The sequence below is a fragment of the Marmota monax genome, unplaced genomic scaffold (assembly GCF_021218885.2).
Source record: "Marmota monax isolate L192 unplaced genomic scaffold, Marmota_monax_Labrador192_F-V1.1 WCK01_AAM20220418_F8-fsc00173, whole genome shotgun sequence".
NCBI classification, from domain to species: Eukaryota; Metazoa; Chordata; class Mammalia; order Rodentia; family Sciuridae; genus Marmota; species Marmota monax.
This window is the reverse complement of record NW_026694620.1, coordinates 2,374,959-2,395,246: the sequence shown is the minus strand read 5'-3', so window position 1 is coordinate 2,395,246 and position 20,288 is coordinate 2,374,959. Positions and strand designations below refer to the sequence as shown.

Below are 20,288 nucleotides of genomic sequence, written 5' to 3'. Positions count from 1 at the left end.
AACATTTCCCTCCTCTGATGATAAAAGTAACTGAGACTTGCTGTGGGGAAAAATCTGAAAATACAGAAACGGGCGTACAACGTAGCATTACATACCAATCACTGATAATCCCATTGCCGGAGAGGGCACATTAAAATTGAAATAATTATTTTATTTCTATATGACATAAGTGAGCCTTGTTAATTACAGTTGACTTTTGGATGAAGTTTTTTTTTTCTATCATGTGCCTATGTTTATCATTTCTTCTACTTATATACATTTGTACTTACTGCTACCTGCACACAAAAAAATGTAAAATGGAAAATGAGAATAATTTTCTCTGATTTTTCATTTGATTTGTATGCGGTTCAGCATTATCTCCCAGAGCTCATCTCACACACACACACACACACACACACACACACAGATGCATGTATATATATATATATATCTGTACTGTGTATTTTATTCTGAGGTTTATGCCTATGTTAATTTACTGGGACTCCATAGCAAATGCCTCACAGCTCTGGAGGCTGGAAGCCCAAAGTCCAAATGACCTCTTCTTGTAAGAATACCAGCCATGCTTCATTCAGACCAACCCTACTCGCCTCATTTAATCACCTCTGTAAAAACCCTGTCTCCAAATACAGGCACATTCCGTGATATCGTGGTTATGAGTTCAACATATAAATTCGCAGCAGTGGGGACTCAGTGCAGCCCCAGATAATATCCAAGTGTTTGTGTCTGCCAAAAGTCATGGACAAGTGTTCCCAGTAGCTTATCTCTATTAACCACAGTGGGAAGTGACTCAGGGCCCACGCACAGTAGAAAGAATGAAGAAACCTGTTCCATTCACATGATGGACTACGAAGCCACAAAAACCAGCCCCTGCTCTGGATGACGCAAGTGACTCCCAAGACACACAGCTTAGTGAAAGAAGCCACGCACAAGCCTCCACAGCTTGATTCCATTGCTAGGAAATTCAGGAAGAGGCAACATAAATGTATGGTGAGGAGGTTGGGTGGGTGTGCAGAGAGGGTCTTACATCAGATTTTCCACATGCAAAGAAGTCCTTGAGCTGTGAGTTTAAGACTTGTGGACTTTATGTAAGCCATATGTCAGTTTTTTTTAAAAAAATGAACTGGTACCCATTTCCCATTATCACTGAGTGTTTTCCTGAAACATGCTGTTTAGTGGCTCTCATTTTCATAAAATGGCTAGTGATTTCTGACCACTCACCATGTGCCAGGGACAATCTCAAGAACTACCTGTACTAACCAAATTAATCTTCACAAAATCTTAAGAGGTAGCTTGCCAACATCCTACCCATTTTACAGATGAGGGGAACAGGACACCAAAAGCTAACTTCCTCAGGTCAACATCACAAATGAGTGGTGACGTCGAGGTTGGAAACCCACCATCTGATTAAGAGGTCACACTCCTAACCACTCCACCATCTTGCCTTTCTGGTCAGGTACCATGATGGCTCATGCAAACAATCCAATGAAATTTTCTGTCTCTCTGTTGGGCATGTAGGTAAGTACCTTTTGTTCCTATTATAAATTAAGCAGCAACAAACAATCTTAAATGCATATCTTTTTCTGCACCCCGATTCCTTCCATAGCAGAGTCTAGGTTCTAATCTCTGAATTTCTGCTCTGTATAGTTAATTCGTTCTTCTGATTAAACCCTTTCATATACCTGCAATTAACTGCTTATTTCCATATCTCCATAACATGTCTCACTTCTTTTAGGCCATCCATAAAAGTCCTGGTCATCACCTCCTAACATTTTACCCCTGAGCCAGACTTTCCTAACCCACCCCAACCCCAGCAGAGCTGTGGGCCCCTCCTACCAGAGGTCAGCCTTCCATTAGGCACAGAAAGGATACAAATACTCTGCCAAATGATCAATACTCAGGAAAAGCAAAATTGAAATTCTGTCTCAATGTGTGTGCGCGTGTGTTTGTGATAGTCTATAAGTGCAAACACACACACACACACACATGCACAGACATATACACATCCTTCCAAATGGACCTTACTTTATCTGGTCTGGTTAATCTTTGTATGAAAGGTCAGAATAAATAACTCTTTGAATGTTCATCCCCACAATTCCCAGGCATTCTCATGGATGCTTAGGGCTTCAACAATTTGATTTAAGTGAAGGATGGTCCTTGGTACCAGGAGAGAGCACCGTGTGCGAGGAGCATGTAGATTTTATGACTTCTTTTTTTTCTAGTCATTACCTTCATGCATCTCCTCTGAAGCAAAGTGATCTTTCTTCTCGAGAAATTGTTCCTTTGCTCCCAAGGAACTTTTATTTGCATTGATATTTGATGAAGGAACATGTATTGGTAGCTGTCTGATCAGAGTTCAAATCACATGCACAGGGCCTGATACATAATCCACTTAATTTAAGAGAGTGCATTAACCTGTACTGACAATGTATCAGCCAAATTGCTTGGTGTTTTGTTCAGTGATTCATTTAATGTATTAAGCAGCACTTACCCATCATCTACCGACTGTCGGGTATGTGACAAACATCTTGCAGCCTGGGCTTCCCATCCTGCCGCCATAGCTATTGGCTCCTTGGTCAGGGGTGGGGCCCAGGCGAGAGGCAGAATCGCTTGACATTGGGGTGGAGAGCATCAGAATCGCTAAACGGGACTTCAGCCACCACAGATAATTCCCCTAGAACGTGCACTGCAAAGCAGCTGCCTGTGACCTTACCAGCAGTTGCTTGAAGTAAATAAAACCTCTTTCCCTTTTTGAAGTTCCAAATCTTGAGAGGGGAGGTGGAGAGCTGGCGATGGTGAACCACGCAGCGCTGGAAGGCAGGGCCTGGACACACGGTGGGCTGGCCAACGTTTTATCCCCTAGCTGGTCCAGGTGGAGCTGCGGCCCCCGCAGCCAGGGCGAGCAGAAGGGGCCAGTGTGGACCCTGGAGGGGCTGAGCTGTGTATGCCCGGTTCCTCCTGCCAACCTCACAACAGATCAGTGAGTTGGGTTCCCAGAGCCTGGGAAGGGAGGTCAGGTATGGAAGAGAGGCGGGGACCTCAACCCCCTATGAGCAAAGCCAGCGGTTGGCATTGCCCCTGACAGGCCATGCCCCCAGAGGAGAGGCAGCGTCCTGGCCGAGCCTCAGTCCCTTAACAGCCTCTCCACCCACCTCAACGTCATTGCCTGGAGCACTGCTGGATGCACAGTATCTGTGCCGTTTGTAGCAGTCTCTGTAATTGCATCACATAACACATCCTGTTTCCAAGGGTGTGTGTGTGTGTGTGTGTGTGTGTATGTGTGTGTCTGTGTCTGTGTCCTGTTTGCTGCCATCCCCAAATTCGATTTAGAGAAAGTTCCTATTTGCTGGTAAGAAGCTTTACATTCTTAGGCCATTTCATTCCACTGAGTTAGCTCCCCTTTCCTGTAGGCTCCTCAAGGAAACTGTCGCCCTCCTTGGTATTGGTGGTGGTGGGGGCAGGGACTCTCTGTTTCCTCGTCTCATGGGGAGAACTCATTTGGGATGAGATGAACTTCAGCTGCTGCCTCAATCCTGTCCCCCCTTCCCAGGACCTGAGCCCCCAGGCCTGCCACATGCCAATGGATTCAGACTTGTTCTTAAATAACTCCTTCGACCCTGAGGGTATCTCCTGAGTAGTTGAAACAGGAGGTATGACATCTGCAAACGCCCAGGGTCTAGATCAGCTGACTTTTTCTGTAAAGGTCAGACAGTAAATATTTTCAACTTTGTGAGCCATATGGTCTCTGTCACAATGACTCAATTCTGTCCTTGCAGTGGGAAAACAGTCACTGGCGTTATGTAAACAAAAGCTCATGGCCATGTTCCAATAAAACTTTATTTACAAAAAAGCAGACTGTTGGCCAGATTTGGCCCGAGGGCTGTAATTTGCTGACCTTGGTTGGGGGTACTGAGTGGGTCTTCTCTGAGCCCATAACATACTGCAATGTCAAGATGAGGGTTCCAGTCCCAGCTTCGCCGCTGACCAGCTGCTTGACTTTGGGTAAGTCACCCAACATCTCTGGAACAGTTCAGTTTCTCCTTCTGTAAAATTATGGGGTGGATCTGCATCAGAGGTTGCAAACTGGCCATCCAAGGTTGCGTCTGGCCCCCAGATGTGTGTTATTTGGCCCACGTCGTATCCAAAACATTTTGAATTCATTTCCAACATTTCAGATGGGAAGAGTTCATATTAAAATCCAGATTTCTGGCTATTCTTGAAATATCAGAAAATCTGGCACCCCTGGGCCCACATTCCCTGGTGGCAGGCGTTGGCAGGGCTGAGAGCAGGGTCTGGTCCCTTGGCTGGGTGTGTGCCTCGGAGCTGTGACTGCCTGTGCCGGGTGTTTGGGTCTGTGACTCTGGAGATCCCTGTGCCGTTGTGGTTCGCGATCCATGTTTGCCCAGTAGGCCAGACTTGCAGCATGCTGTGCCAGGTGTTTGCATCCTCTCCGCCCTCCCCTTCCCGAGAGTCCTTGGTCTCTGTTGAAAGGCGTGTCGTTGCGGGGAAGACAGCTCTACCCTGCACCAAGCCAGTCAGCACACTCTGTCCCGTCCTGGCCCTATAGTTGGTTCAGAACTGGAGGTGTGAGCTCCAGGGGACAGAGCGACTCCTGGGCTGGGCATGGGATGCCGGGACAGAGCCGTGCCCCTCCTCGGCAGGGGGCAGGCGAGCAAACACGGAGCCCTTGCTTTGGAGTTTTCGAGAGCTAGTGACTATGGGCAGGAGTAGGCGGATACATACCTTCCTCCCTTGCTGCTTGGGCAGGAGACTTTGAACACACTCTGCATGGTCTCCTTGAGTTGCCCCGTGGAATGACGCTCCAGTTGCCCTTGGTGGTCACTCGCTGGATGACACACCCTGTATCAGCTGCTGACCCTTTCCTGTCTCACTTCCTTACTCTCCTACTAGGGGTTTTCTAGAACCACCCTTTAAATAAAGCACTTGCACTAGAGTTCTGATTTCAAGTCTGCTTCTCAAGCAAAGGTGGCAAATTATAAAGGAGAGAGAAAATGAGATAGAGACAAAAATGAGGGGATCCTTGAGGCAGCCCAAATGTCTGGATGGAACCACTCCTGAAACCCATACTACCTTTGCATCTTTCATTATAAAAACCAATAATTCCCTTGATGTTTAGTTTGGCTTGGTACGAGGGTTTTTGGTTTTTGTTTTTTTGTATCCAAATCAGCCTTTTCTATACAGAGATTTTTTTTCTACTTATCTAAATTAATAAACAGTTTTGCATTAAATTTCAGGCTAATGAACTAAGTAATGCAGGCAACCTTCAGGACCAGCAGTGGGGTTTTTCACATGGAATTTCCTTCAGCTGCCTAACCAGAACGTTGTGCACTTAGAACGTCTCACACTGTTTCTAGAAATTTCTAGAAAGTTCTGATGAATAAAGTACAGGGCTGTTATCAATCTCTAGATCTGCTGGTTTGCTGTTACTATCTCCAAACCAGCAAATCTAAAGATTGATAACAGCCCTGTACTTTATTCGTGCAGAAACTCTGCAAGGTCCTTGGGGTGCTGAGTGGTCCACCTAATGGTTTGGGATGGGAGAAGCCACCCGCTCCTCTGCATTCATAGTTTGATGAAGGGGCCAGGCTCTTGGTGGCTCCTCTGCCTTCGATTCCCCTGGGCCCCACTGGCCAGAGCAGAGGAGAGTCATCACCTACTTGAGCATGAGGATCCCCTCATGTTCTTCTAAAGATGATTGTCTAGAGGCAAAGGTCTTGCCTGTGCTCACCCAGCTTGTCTGTGGCACCGGCTGTGACGAGAACCCAGTTGCTTGGTGGCCTTGCCCTTCCCCTGGCCCATCTTCCTCTGGAGAGCATGTCTGGGAACCTCCAGTTAGGCACCAACTCAGGTTTCGAAGGGCTTACAAAGTTTTTTTTTTTGGGGGGGGCTCCTCTTTAGGAGAAAGAATACAAAAGTAATACAAGTACAAAATAAAGAAAAGGAATCTGAAATGCTTGGAGAAAGATGGCCATCTGTCTTCTTCTCTCTGGTAGAACATTCTAGCACATGCCAGAACTCAGAGGGTCTTAAAACCCAAGCTTCTTTAGTATTGGCAAGTCCTCTTCTCCTCCCAAGAGGAAATATGGGGGTCTAGTGTGTTCCCAGCCTTTGGGTCCCACTCGGAAAACAGTGGCCACCAGCTCGGTTCCAGCCTAAGACGATTCGGAAGGGGTCCTCTCTGGGGCCTGCTCTGGTTGCCTGGCATCTCAGATCTCATTCTACAGAGCGGCACTCGTCACCACTAAGATTCCAGCCAACACACCGAGAGCGTCTCTGGGGGCTCCATGATGAGAGGGGAGGCCGTGGGACCCTCTTCCTGGGAGAGAGGACTGTTGTAAAGTCTGAGGCCTGTCCCAAGTCTCTGTCTGGCTGGACTGATGTGGCCGTGAAGACCAGGAGTCACCCAGGCGCTCCTGTCACAGAGTAGAACCCCCAAGGGCTGGGAGTTTCACGTTCGTTACCCTGCAGAGTTCAGGTGGCTGAAAAATATTGGTTGACTAACTGAATGTATTTTCTGTCATGGGAGCTGAGTGAGGAACTTCCATGCAGTATCTCATCTAACCCTTGCACCAACCTCCAAAGCAGGGGCTGGGGTTGTCTTTGTCTAGAAGGGATGATGGAGGCACAGTTGTAAGAACTTGCCAGGGTCCAGAGCTGGCAGCTGGCGGCATGGTCTCTGAGTCTTGCTCTCTGATAGTAACTGCACTGCTTCCCAGTGTGCGAGACCCAGGTGACTCCCAGGAGGGAGAGGCGAGTTCAGAGGGCGATGAAGGCAGCCTGGGGAGTGTTGAGTCACCTGGGAGACGATTACCCCTCCTGGCAACTTTCTTTTGAGTCTCTGGATCTCAGGCAAGAAGGGAAGCTCAGCCTGAGATGAGAGGAACTTAAATACTCCTTTAACCTGCTCATCTCCTCCACCTTCAAATGGTGGAGAGCAAGATCCGAGTCAGGACCGTCAGCTGCCGCAGGACCCAGAATCCTCTTGAATGTGTTTTGCGGTCATTGCATTTATCTTTAAGCGGTACCTTCTATGCATTGCAGCCGTCTTGCTTCTTTTCCGGTGTAGGTACTAACTAAGTTTCCTTTCAAAATAAGTATTTGAATAATTTTGATCGTGATGAAATAATTTAGAATTTCACATAATTTTAAAAATATTTTGATGATTGTAGTAGAATTCTAATCATTTTAATTGTAATACCATACCAGGGCACGCCTGTAATCCCAGAGGCTCCGGAGGCTGAGTCAAGAGGATTACAAGTTCAAGGCTAGCCTCAGCAACTTAGCAAGTCCCCCAAGCAATTTGGCAAGACCCTGTGCCAAAATAAAATCTATTTTAAAAAAGGACTTGGGGATGTGGCTTGGCAGCTAAGTACCCTTCAGTTTAATCGCAAAATGGAAGAAAAATAGTAATACCATAATAAGGATAAATCTTTAAGTAAAACTCAGGAGGCAAAAAGGAGGATGATCACATTTGGTGGATGTTGAATTGGATTTCACTGAATCCACAGAAATGGAAGTTTGGGAGCGGGATGGAGATTCTTATCTCAGGCCCTCAGGTGGGGGTCATTACCTGGTCCAGGGAGGAGACCTCCAGAGTCAGCCCACAGAGTTGGTGGAAGGTTTAGACTAGGCTCTAGGAGAGGGCTGGGGGAAGAGCCGCAGGAGGTCAGGAAAGATGTGGGTCCTCAGAGTGTGGAGCCCGCGGGAAAGAGAAGCACGGGGGCCCGACAGTGGCTGAGCACAGGGTGCTGGGATCCACTCAAGGGATGGGGTGATGGAGCCACTCTGACAATCCTTCCTTCCACCAGGGGTTGCCAGAGGCTCAGCTCGGCCCCAGGCCAGACCTCCTCAACCTTTTCCATGCGTGCCCCAACAGCCAAGGGGGCTTGGTTGAACTTGACCGTGTAATGCCCACATAGGAATATTCCAATATTACATCTCCTCCCCCAGTTCTGAGGGGCAGACCCACCTCCACCTGGGTACCTTTTGAGAACTACTCCCCAGAATCATGAAAGACAAATTCCGACTCCTTCCCCAATCCCAGGAATGTTCTAGTAGGAGTGTGTGTGAGTGTTTGGGGGCTCCCCAACCATTGAATTCAATTCAATTTTGAAAAATTAAGACTTTAAAAAACTGTTGTCAGTTAAACTGGACCAAAGACTTAGGCACTAGAACTGAGACCCTGTGCCTAAGAGAAGAAAAAGTAGGCCTAAATCTCTACCATGTTGGCTTAGAACTGACTTCCTTAACAAGACTCTTAAAGGGCAAGAAGTAAAATCAAGAAACAATAAATGAGATGGAGTCAAACTAAAAAGCTTCATCTCAGCAAAGGAAACAGTAATGTGAAGAAAGAGCCTATAGAATGGGAGGAAATCTTTACCACATGCCCCTCAGATAGAGCATTAATCTCCAGGATAAAGAACTAAAAAAAAATTAACATTGAAAACCAAATAACCCCATCAATAAATGGGCTAAGGAACTGAACAGACATTTCACAGAAGAAGATATACAACACATCAACAAACATGGAAAAATGTTTGACGTCTCTAGCAATTAGAGAAATGCAAATCGAAACTACTCTAAGATTTCATCTGACTCTACGGCAATTATCAAGAATACAAGCAATAATAAGTATTGGCAAGGATGTGGGGAAAAAGGTACACTTGTACATTGTTGGTGGGACTGCAAATTGGTGCAACCACTCTGGAAAGCAGTATGGAGATTCCTCAGATTTTTCTAATCCAGTTTAAAGTTGTGCGCTGTGACAGCTAAAGTGGGTTCAGCTCCATTCAGAATTCAGCAGAATGGGGGCACACCTGTTTCGCCAGTTTTGTCTTATTGCTAGGTGTGCAACAAAGTGAACTTATAAATGTTCTGTCTCCAAAATCCTGTGTTGTAGGTTATTTTGCATTTATCCTAAGAATGCCTCTTCTTTCGTTTCCATAAATGTAAAGAACGTGAGCCAAGTTTAGATAGTCGCACGTATTTGAACTTGGAAATAAAATTTCTAGATGCTTCTCTTTTGCGTCTTCAGATCAGTTTCATTAAAGTGTGTTCCGAAGTCGCCAGGTGAGTTGCATAAAAAAAACAAACCCCTTGCCTGGGTAAATCAGGAGTTGCTTGTAATTGCGTAACCAAAATGAAAGTGTGGAAATGATTTGCACCTTGGATGCTGAGCTTGGTTTGGGATGTGCTGACCAGCAGCGATAGATTTCTGGAAAGGGTGAGTCTTTTGGAGTTCGTGGGACCTACAGTCTCTTGTGATGATTCTACTCTGTTCCTGTAATACGATAGCAGCTATAGACAAGTTAAGTAATGATCATGGCTTTTCTCTAATAAAGCCCTCTTTGTGGACCCTTCAATCTGAATTGCATGCATTTTTATGTGTCATAAAATATTGTTTGATTTTCCCCCAACCATTTAAAAATGTAGAAACCATTCTTAATTCATGAGCTACAGTTTGCTGATGTCATCTCTATCCCCTGAGTGTCACACGGTTTTCATCAGTTGGGGCATCCTTGTGTTGGTGACCCACTCTGAGGGATCAGTAGGAGTGACCTTGGAAATGGGCAGGCCTGCCTGGAGGGAGGACCAGGTCTGAGTCCCGGGCAATTCTCCCTGTCTTCCCCGGGGCCGGTGGTCACCTGGGTGGCCACTCGGACACTTATTCATTCAACTCTACATTCCTATCTAAGCTTGTGTTCTAGGCATATGTAATACTTCACAATGCAAATGTTTGACAATAAATTACATAAAAATTTAAAAGATACAATTACAATTCTCATTGAGTAACTAACAAATGTTACTCATCTGACTTAAGAGAACAAATTCATTCTAATTAAAGTAGCACATTTGTTTATTTGAGTCATTGAGGTTTCAAGTAAGATCTTATTGGGAAAAAAAAAATAATCCCATTGCTAAAAATCCTTGACAGTAGCAGTTTTATCAGCACTGATCCTCCCACAGTGGTGGGAGTGCCCTATCTGATCTGTCCATGATGTTGCCATATCAGATGATGCTGGTTTAGATGTTTTATTTGCCCTTGACATTACAATTTCCTTCATGTTTGTAGAGTTTCAAATCTACACCATTAAGTGTAGATTTAAGTATCTCATGACCTTGGACAACTTACTTGACTTCTCTGTGCCTTAGTTTCTTCACTTGTAAAACACAGCGAAGGATAGTAGCTGCTTCACAATCTGTTAAGAACATTGAAATCAGGAAGCTCACGTGGCTAGTATCATGAGTGGCACATACTAAGTACTCAATAAATTTGCCATGATAATTGATCGACAATTTCATTCTCACAGCAACTGTATGAGGCTTAGAAGAGGAGACCAAGCTCCCATCACCCAGCTAATAAATGGCAGAGCTGGAGCAAATCTCAAGTCTATCCAAAGAACATGACTTGAGGGTGGAGTGATCCACTGGGGGATGTTATGCTCCCCGGGGGGCTCTGAACTCTACTAAGTGCCTGTCTGTGCTTGGGTGAAAAGAAAGCCCTCTGAAAACACTGAGTGGATACATGGAATAAAAAATAATGCTGATAGGCTGTTGCCTGTAGTCCAAGACTCACACCTTCGGGGTGCTGGGGGTAGGGGGGGGCGGGCTGCAGGCACCCTCCCAGCTGGCTACTGAGGTTACAAGAGAGGAAGACAGGGGACCTCAACTGCAAGCTTTCAAATCAACGCTGAGGGCTTCCTTGCCCTGAACGTCTCCCCTGGCCGCTGTCCGCAGAGGGACTGACACTTGTCCTGAAAGTCCTCCCAGGGCCTGCAAGCCACGCTTCTGCTTCTGTTTGTGCTTGTTCCTGGTGGGGCTGAGACAGGGGTGAAGCTCCTGGGGGCTTGGGATGACTGTTGGTGACTCTGTCCTTGGGGCTTTGGTCTGCTGTCTCCAAGGGACAGGGCGCTGTTCCTAGAAGTGACTCTTGGTTTCATCAGATTCCTACACATAGAATGCAAGGGTGGGACAATCGCAGGGCAGGTTTGGAATTCGGATGGGTCGGTCGCTTGTGTGGTGGGAATTTTGAGGGTTGCTCAGAGGGGTGGGGGTGGGGCGTAGGATCTGGGCCTGGAGCGGCTTGCTGAGCTCTGCGACCCCTGCTCCATCGACATGACTGTCACGTAGGCCCCGCCTGTGGCCATGTGGTGTGCCTGGGCTGGGCATAGTTAGGCCTCTGTTGGGGGCCGAGGGCCAGAGAAGAGATGAAAAAGACAGACCATCTCTCTACAAAGCAAAACCTGCCCCCGCCCCCCAGCTGCCTCCACAATGACTGGAGGGCTCTTGGTGGGCGACTGCTGGCGGATTCAGCCCTGAGCCGCGGGCCCTGGCATATGGCACTGCCCCAGCCCCGGCTCTGACCCTCCCTGCCCTGGCCACCAGTGTCTGGGCCGCCTGGATCCCCAGGGCCCAGCAGCCTGTCATGGCAACAGCTGGGGGAGGGGCCCCGCCTGCAGGCTGAGATGGATGGGCTGCCGGCCAGGTGCCAGAGGGTCCCCTCCCTGGGGTCTGGGGCGGCGGGGCAGGGAGTGACACCTGGGGAACAGCAGGAAGGCCTCTGTCTGTGGAGGGGGGCTGAGAGCAGGGATATGAGCGACCACCAAAAACTGTGGGTGTCCTCCGCCATCATCTGCCGTCCCCTCCCCTCCTCCAAAGAAAAGAGTAAATGCAGAAGCATGGCCGGGGAATTTTGTTGGAGATGCCTCCAAGGGAGGAGGTGGCACAGTGACTCCTTTGGACCCCGGCTGTGCCAGACCCTGATTTCTGGCAGATGACCTTCCCCTCCTGATGCCCCCTCCTTTGGCGAATTGGAGAGGCGGCTGCTTGACAGGTCCCGGCACCATCTGTCCCAGCAGCTCCCTGGTCATCAGCTGAGAGGAACTGAATGGAGACGTTTGACTTGCAAATGTGGGGAGCCCTGGCCCAGCGGGGAAGTGGGGCAGAGTGGGGCTGGGCCGGGGAGGCAGGGGCAGGGCCAGTGTGGCTGTGGCATGGGGTCACCCTTGCAGGCTACTCATAGCACTGGAGCTGATGTTGAAGCATTTGTCTCCTATCTATCTGCAGCTCCATGCCATAGACTCTCAGGGGCATTTATGTTCCACATGGAGCAGGAAACAGAGAGAAGACTGGATTTGTTTGCCAATACAGAAATACTAAGCAATTTTTGGTGCCCAAATCAGAACCTCAAATACTACTTAATGATAAGTTTTTTTTTTTTTGGGGGGGGTGGATGCTCTCAAGTTCAAGTCATGATGCTATCTTAAATTCCATCTACGCTACAGAGGACACAGGTGCTGCCCCCAACCCTGCTCCCCCAGGTCAGGTAAAGGGCTTATGACTTGCTTTCTAGCTGTGGATCTGGATCTCTGGGCATGCATACTCTTTGATTTTTTATGTGTGTGTGTGTGTGTGTATTCAGATCAAGATCTGTACTAAAGTAAGCCAACTTCAGCTAGGCCAGTCACCTCAAAACGATGATTGCCTAAAAATTAGGACATCCAAACAGGCTTGCAACCAAGGAGAGTCCCGAGAGAGTCCCGTGGGAAGGAGGTGCTGGGATTCAGCAGGAGACATCACTGGGATCTCTTTGATAGGGCACCTTAAATGGAAATTATCAAATGGCTTTTTAAAACATGCACTCTTTTGTTTGATTAGCCCACTGTAGATAACCTTTATTAAACCTGATCTGAAATTACAGCCATGGCCTGGCGCTTCTTTGATGGTGAGGCTGTTCCATTTCCTGTTTATACTACGATACACGTTGCACCAGGAGATAAAGCACTTCTGAGGGATATTAAGACATAAAAGTCCCTTGGCTATTTGCTGGCACTGTTTTGATGTTTTCTTGCTCCCTGGAAATTAGCATATCCTTTTCAAAGGCTGCCTCTGATGAGAGTAATCCTTTGCCATGATGTATTCGCTAAAAGTCATCAATGATACTATATTGTGTAAAGAAATGACACATAAAAGGCATAATGCTAGATTATTGATAATGAGGCAAGTTGTGTAACGGTTGCTTTTGGCTTTTCTGAAACATATTTTGACACCATAAATACACTGGGTTTCTATTAATGAGGATTTAATGCTTCTGAGATTTTAAAGAAACTCACACGGAACAACTTTTCAAAGGCAAGAGCTAGCGGGGGGGCAAGTTTAACATTTTCACTAATTTTACTAAGTTATGTTCTATCAAAATGTTTTATTGCCTTCAAAATAAGAAACGATTATTAGCTTTTAGTGTTCCTTTGTTTTCGCAGTTTGGAGTTAATGAATAAGTACTGCATGGAACAGATTTGGGGGAAAGAGTTTTTTGCCCACACACCTACAAATTTTTTTTTCTTTTTAAGTAAGGAGAGGAGGAGTGAAGGAAAGAAAAGTGGGGAGAGAAGGAAGGGAGACAGAGGAAGGTGAGATAGAAAAATAAATGAGGGATGGTGTGAGGGAGGGAGAAAGGAAAGAGAGGGAAGAGGGAGGGGGAGGAGATCTGTTGGTCAGTGATTCAAGGAAGGGGTTGGGGCAAAACTCAAGTTCAAGGCCATTTAGGAAAAGCATTTTTACTTGAGCTCCTGTGATCAGTCCATAGACTTGTCCTTAGTTCAGTTAGTTATCCTCGAAGCTCAAAGTTTGAAGAGCCCTGAGCTATGGAGTCTGGGCCAGTCCCACTCCCGGGCAGAACTATACCCAGACTAATTCCTATAAGACGATTCTTGAGTTTTGCCTAAAACTCAACGCCAAGGGGTGCTTCGCTGCTCCTCTGTGATTACCAAAAAGTGTGAAGAGGAAAGCGATATGGAACGCCCTGGCAAAGAAAGGTTCTCCCCACTCTGACATCACTATCAATTTACACCAAGCACAAATTTTAGATGCTCACAGCGGGAACATTTTCTTAGAAATCCACACATCTTAAAAATAACGGGATGTTTCAAGCGGTCCGCCTGCTTCGGTCTGCTCCCCCATGCAATTAACACGCCTTGGGTTGTCTTCAGGATCAAAAATCTTTTCTTAATTACAGAAACACTGTTCTTGGGTTGCGGTTTGGAGTATTTTTCTCTTGGAGATTTGATTCCGACTTGGCTATTAGAAGAGCCGGAATTGGAAAAGGGAGATTGGCAGGTGATTGGAGAATGGGGTTGGGTTCTGCGTGTCTTGCCATTGAACATTTCTGGAGACCCTCTGTGGCAGGTCCTGGAATGACCGTATGGGCACAAACTCACTTTTGCACACTTAGGAAATGATCAAGGCAATCCTTGAATTAAGCGGGGGGGTCAGGAAGAACCTCTGGTGCTCAACGTCACCACATCACTGTCATCAGAAGCATCTGTGATTCTTGTCCTGGCCGAGCACACCTCTTCTAGGTTATTCTTGAGTCACTTAATGACAAAGGAATGGGCTCAGTCTTCCCCGGGATCTGAAAGATCATAAGGGGGGCGGGCCTTGAGTCTTGTGTTGGAATTTCTGGAAGTGAAAAGTTGGGGCTCCACATGCTACTGGAGGATTGGAGACTTCTATTGACTGTCCCGGAAACCTCCGGGAAAAGAGTCACGTCCTTCTCCTCCATGCCAGCTCCAGTTCTCTCCCAAACGCTTCCCTCCCAGCTTGAAGGGCACGATCAACCCAGGGGGTTCTCAATACTCAAGTGTCTGGCAGCAAGGTACTCGACCCTGCGGAGGGTAAGTGTTGAGAGGTCCCAGACCAACTCAGGCTGTGTGTGTATGAGGGGGTCCTCTCACATTCTCTCTGGTTATTTTGTCTTTTTATTTTTGCTGTGTGTTGGGTTAATTTTTAGTCCACCGTAGACCAATAAGTGGCTTTACTACAAATCCACTAGTTTGTAGCTATCACCGATGTGGCTTACCGCGGGAGCTGGACAGATCCAGAAGGTTCTACATGCCCTGCATGATCACAGGATGTCATGGCCACGTCAAGTCGATTCATGGACCAATGTCCATTTGGGGACCATACTTGGAGTGTAACTGGTCCAGAGAAAGCATTCTCAGAAGGACTAACTATCAAAGTGACCCAAGTGACTTTTTTATTTATAATAAAATGGATGTTTAATGTTATCAATGATGGTTTTAGCCAGTTTTTTCACTGCTGCAACTGAAAGACCCAACCAGAACAACTGTGGAGGAGGAAAGGTTCATTACGGGTCTCACCGTTTTAGAGGTCTCCGTGTTTCCATTCCTAGGGCTTAAGGTGAGGCAGAACATCCTGGCGGAAGAATGTGGCAGAGGGGAGCAGCTTGCACGATGTTCAGAAGAACATGAGAGAGATGCCACTCGCCAGGTACAAATATATACCCCAAAGCCATGCCCCCAATTAACCACCTCCTCCAGCCACACCCCACCTGCCTCCAGCCACCACCCAGTTAATCCCATCAGGTGACTGATTCGCAGATTGGATTAAGGCTCTTGTGACCCAATCGTTTCTTCTCTGTAGCTTCTTGCATTGTCTCACCCGTGAGCTTTTGGGGGACACTTCACATCCAGATCATAACGATGGAGATGTAATGGAAGGGACCATAAGAGTTCACCATCTTGGTCTCAGCTTGAGTTGGGGTGCATTTGGGGCTCTCTCTCTCTCTCTGAGAGTGCTGAGCTGGCCATAAACTACAGATACTGATGTCTCGGTGACGGCCATGGCAATTGTGAATTCTTTTGGCAATGGTTGAGTTGTGATTTTGAGAGCATTCGCTCTTTTTTATTTTGCCCGTGAATAATTTTTCAGCAAGGAAGAAGCAAGGAGAGATGAGGATGAAGGTAGAGCAAGAATGAGGATATTATACATGTTTTCACCTTGAAAATGAGTCAGTTCTATGTTTCAAGTCATACTCTCCTGCTTATCCGTGCTCATTCTTCAATAATATGCCCCCTGGCCTTATTAAAATTATCTGCAGAGTCCAGATGGGGAGGGGAAACAACACCCATTATTGGTGTTCATTATTCTGAAAAATTATGTTAACCTACTTTATTCCTTTTCCCTTGCAGGATGACAGTTTTGATCTCTTTAATGACTGTGTCATGACTTACAGACTTATAAAATGCTTTTGTGGGTACCACACCCATTCCCCAAAGACCACCCTCTCTGCATTTCTCTCCTCCGGCACTAAAGATATTAAATTGCGTGCAAGGATGATACCTTCTGAAAACACCTTCTGAGAGGTCAGAGGGTTCCTGGAACGGTCGTTGTACCTCTTCAAAAAAGGTGCTGCTGTGGGGATGCAGGGCAGAGTTGGGAGCTTTCTGGGCCTTGCAGCAGTTTCAGGATCTATGTGTAGGACACACCCGCGGGAGGGAGCTGCCCTGGTCTCTACACTTACCACCATTGATGTCAGGCGCTGAGAGAGGAGTTCACAGTAGGAGCGGGGAAGGGGTGCTTGCTGGGCACCCTGATGATCAAGATGGCCCTGCTTTAAGCACACGACTCCAACTCTTCTCTGTCCACTCTTTTTTAACCCAAGGGAGCATTTCCCCTCCTACATGCCTACGCCTCACTCTTCTGCATACACCACAAGCTTCAGAGGATGCTGGAAGAATGTCAATGAATTCAGGATTCACAAAGAACATGGGGCTGTGTAAATGTGAGCACAGAGTCCACTCCCCCACCTCCCAGACTGCTAAAGAGCAGGGATGCGGGTGCGGGAGGCTGCATTCCCGTGATGGGCAGGCCCCTGCACGGTTGGGCTTCCTCATCAGCAGCGGGGGATGATGACAGGCACCTCTCTGGGGTGTTGGGAAGGCTAATGCTAACTCTGACCTGCTTTGTGTTTCCTATGCAGGAACAATTTTTATCTGGACTCTTCCAGCGACCTGGAAGATCTCTTGCAGAGAGGTCTCGCGGTGCGTCTGAGCATCAGGAGTTACAACATTCCACACAATGAATTCTCTTTTTCTTCCCTAAGCCCTTTCCAAACCTTCAGTCCTTTGACCTGAAAAAGGGAACACAGTGTTCCCGTGTTCCCATTTGATTCTTCTCTTTTTTTCCTTTGCTAAGAGTGTTTCTTGAGGTTGATGTGAAAATGGCTAAAGTAGACTTGGTTCATTGCACTTCCCGGCCCATGTCAGATGCCCGAGGAGGGCTTGTGGGTGTGAACCGGTGCTTCCTATTTAGCAATCTCCCCATTTCTTTCTACTTTCTTTTTTTCCTGGAGACGAATTACCTCTCCTGACAGACTGATGACCTCTTGACGGGACTCTACTGCGAGACAATCCAACCGGGTTCCTCCGGGTCTCAGAGGAGGAAATGCTTTGCCACCACCCAGCTAGTGTGGCTCCCCTGTCACCCACCTGTCCTGGTATTGTCAGGCCCTCTCAAAAGATTTCGAGCCGAGTTTTCTGTGAGCCCAGAGCCTCGGCCTCGGTGGAAATCCGAGGGCGGCTGGTGTGGAGCGCGACGTTACAGAAGCTAAACGCTTTTGAGACAATCCAAGTCAGGCTTGCAGAACAGCCAAGACAGGCAGCAAGGAACAAAAAAGGAGCCGGTGGCTTCCTCTCAGCGTTTGGAAGGAGTGGTAATTATCCAACCTCCCCGTCCTGTCCCTCTCAACCACAGCTAAACAAGGCTGGGCACTTCACACTAGAAGCCAACCCCCGACTGGAGTCTTCTAACCCGGTTCAAAAGTTTCCTTTCAACCTGGACCATTCAATTCCGTCTTTCTTCCTTCCCTTTTATCCCTGGAACTGTAGCAGGGCTCTCTGGAGGAGCGAGGAAATCAATGCCTCACCTGCCTGCGCACCGGACTCGGCTAGCCTGGCCTGAAAGGGGGGCGCGCACTTCCTCGGCACCCCCACTGGCTGCCGCTCACCTTTACTGCTCTCCCGAAAACAGGCCACGGTTCTGCAGCCCAGGGGAGCCTGGAGCCCCGGGACGGAAGAACTTTCCCAAGGGCCTTGGGGGCTCCGGCCCATGGCGGAAGGTGAGGCCGCCTGGGTTCTCTGCGGGGCCGGCCACTTCAACGCCGCCTCTTGGCCTCCTGATGGACGACGAACACGTCCCAGAGTTGCAGGCAACGGCTGGCTGTCCTGTCCTTTAGGCCAGTGGCCCCTCTTAGAAACAGTATTATCCAGCGGGTAAGGATGCTGAATCCAGCAGCCTGGCTTCCATCCACGCCCTGGCATTCTTGAGCCACATGATTGCCCACCAATAATTCGACTTCAGGAAGCCTCGGTTTTCTCATCTGTAAAAGGGCGCGATCATATTAGTCCTTGTTTCCCAGGTTCCTGGTAATGATGGAGCACTTACAGAGCCCAGCCTGAGAGGGGTGGGATCCACGCCATCGGACGCAGCAGGATGGGCCGGATAGATTGGGTCTGGTATCCTGGAGAACAGGAAGAATAAAAACCCCTTGAGTCCCTTTTGCTGATGTCTGATTGGGAGGTCACATGCCTTGCTACTCTGGTTTTGTTTTTCCATCCACCATTTAAGTTTAAAAATAAATACATACATGAATAAAAAAGGCAGTGAAACTTTTTCTTAAAGAGAGATCCTCACAGCCTTCTGTTTCTGTTTTTCTGCTGAACTGGGAATTAAAGCCAGAGGTGCTCTGCGACCGAACTATCTCCCCAGCCCTTTTTATTTTGAGGCGGGGGTCTTACGAAGTTGCCAGGCTGACCTCAAACTTGCCGTCCTCCTGCCCCGGCCTCCTGAGTACCTGGGATTCCAGGCTATGCACCCTGGTGCCGGCTCCTACAGCCCTTTTAAGCCTCCCTGTCCGGCACAAAGCTCTTGACCACAAATTGAGCTGCAGGTGACCGACAGCTTGCACCTGCCCCATCCCTTCTCCTCCCTCGACAGCAACAGCGTATCCAGCAGCGAATTCCCTCCCTGCACACCTCACCTCTACTCCAGAAGCAACTTAATTGCCATTAATCACCAGCTCCAGCGGCTGGGCTAGAGAAGGAACCCCTCTACCTGCCTCTGGGGCTCTGAGGTTCAGCCCTCCCTGCCACTCACCCCTTGGGCCGACAGGCTGTTTGTTGGGCTAAGGAAGATGATACTAGAGGACTCAATCAAGGAGGGGAATCACACCCAGTGCGGCTTGACCCTTTCTCTGCCTCCATAACATGAGGGTCGGGGTGAGAGGAGGAGGATGGAGGAAAGGGGGGGAGGAGGAGGGGGGAGGGGGGGAGGGAGAGGATAGGGGGTGGCAGTGCCAATGCTCGGTCACGAGTCTCTGCCCTGCCTTGCTCTTAGGGTGGAGGATACACCTCCCATCTCTGGACTCCAGGCTCAGGGGCACTGTTTGCTTTGGCCAAGGAGACGCTAGTGGACAGCTCCGAGCAAGAGCCCTGGCCTAGCAGGCAAAGGCCCTGGGTTGGATTCCCTGGTACCGAAAAAATCAAAAAGCACTGTGCGCCCAGGTAAGCCTGCCCCCCCTCTGCTCCTGACACAGGTGAACGGATGTCCTCGGCTGATTGCTGGCCTCTCTGCAGGGCCCCAGACGGGCACCATGAGCAGACCTAACCCAAAACAAAGCGAGAGGCCACACCCCGCTGGACCATGGCCAAGCCCAGTTGCCCCAAAGAGGAATGAGCAGGCTAAGTGACTCTCGTTTGCAGCCCCTGGGTTTCGGGTGGCTTGCTCTGCAGCCCGGCAGTGGCCAGGGCAGAGGGCAGGTGCTTCCTCTGGTCGCCACCGGGCTCCGCTGTTAGCGCCTGAGCAGAGCGCTCCACAGGGCAGAGCGGGGTTGTGAGGCCACCTGGAGCTCAGGGGGAGAGAGTCCGGGGACCGATTAGTCATGTCTGCCACAGGAAGAGTCATGGCACAAGTTCAGGTTTAAAGCCGCTCCTGGTGACTGACCCTGGGTCCTCCCAAAGGCAGGGCGGAATGCACAAGGCAGCTTGTTACAAAGTCTGCTCTATGCAGGTCGGAGCCCACGACATGTCCTCCGTGTTGGCGTATTCATCTCCCGGGCCATCACCAGTGTGGACAACAGGCTGTGCCCTGCTCTGAGTGACTCCAGGATAAAGAGGAGAGCGGTTCTCAGGCTGTGCCTGACCCCGCGTTACGGCACTTTTATAGGGGCATGGTCTGCCGTGAGTTACTCCATTTGAGTTTCGGGCTGAGGTAGGAGTCCACACCTCGTCTGTACAAGTGAACGACCTCCCTAAGGCACAGACTGATGAGAAGTCAATCATGCTAATAAAAATGACCACCTGTGCTCTTATCGAACTGATCACATGGATGCCGGGGTGTATCAACCCCATGTGGGAAAGACCAGGCCCTTGAACTTACCAAACACCAGAGCCAAGGAAACTCCTCACCTGAGG

The 20,288-nt window shown here is 48.5% G+C and overlaps 1 long non-coding RNA gene across 3 annotated transcripts in view; it reads left to right on the top strand.

Moving 5' to 3' along the window:
- LOC124078048 (uncharacterized) overlaps nt 1-19,083 on the top strand; it is a 30,907-nt gene extending 11,824 nt beyond the window's left edge. For 2 of the 3 annotated variants that reach the window (XR_006846798.2, XR_006846795.2), the window contains 3 exons: nt 15,209-15,306; nt 16,008-16,600; nt 16,799-19,083. This is a non-coding gene — a long non-coding RNA (uncharacterized LOC124078048). The remainder of the gene's footprint in view (nt 1-15,208; nt 15,307-16,007; nt 16,601-16,798) is intronic. The other variant, XR_006846797.2, reaches the window with a different exon arrangement.
- Nucleotides 19,084-20,288: the final 1,205 nt, after the last annotated feature.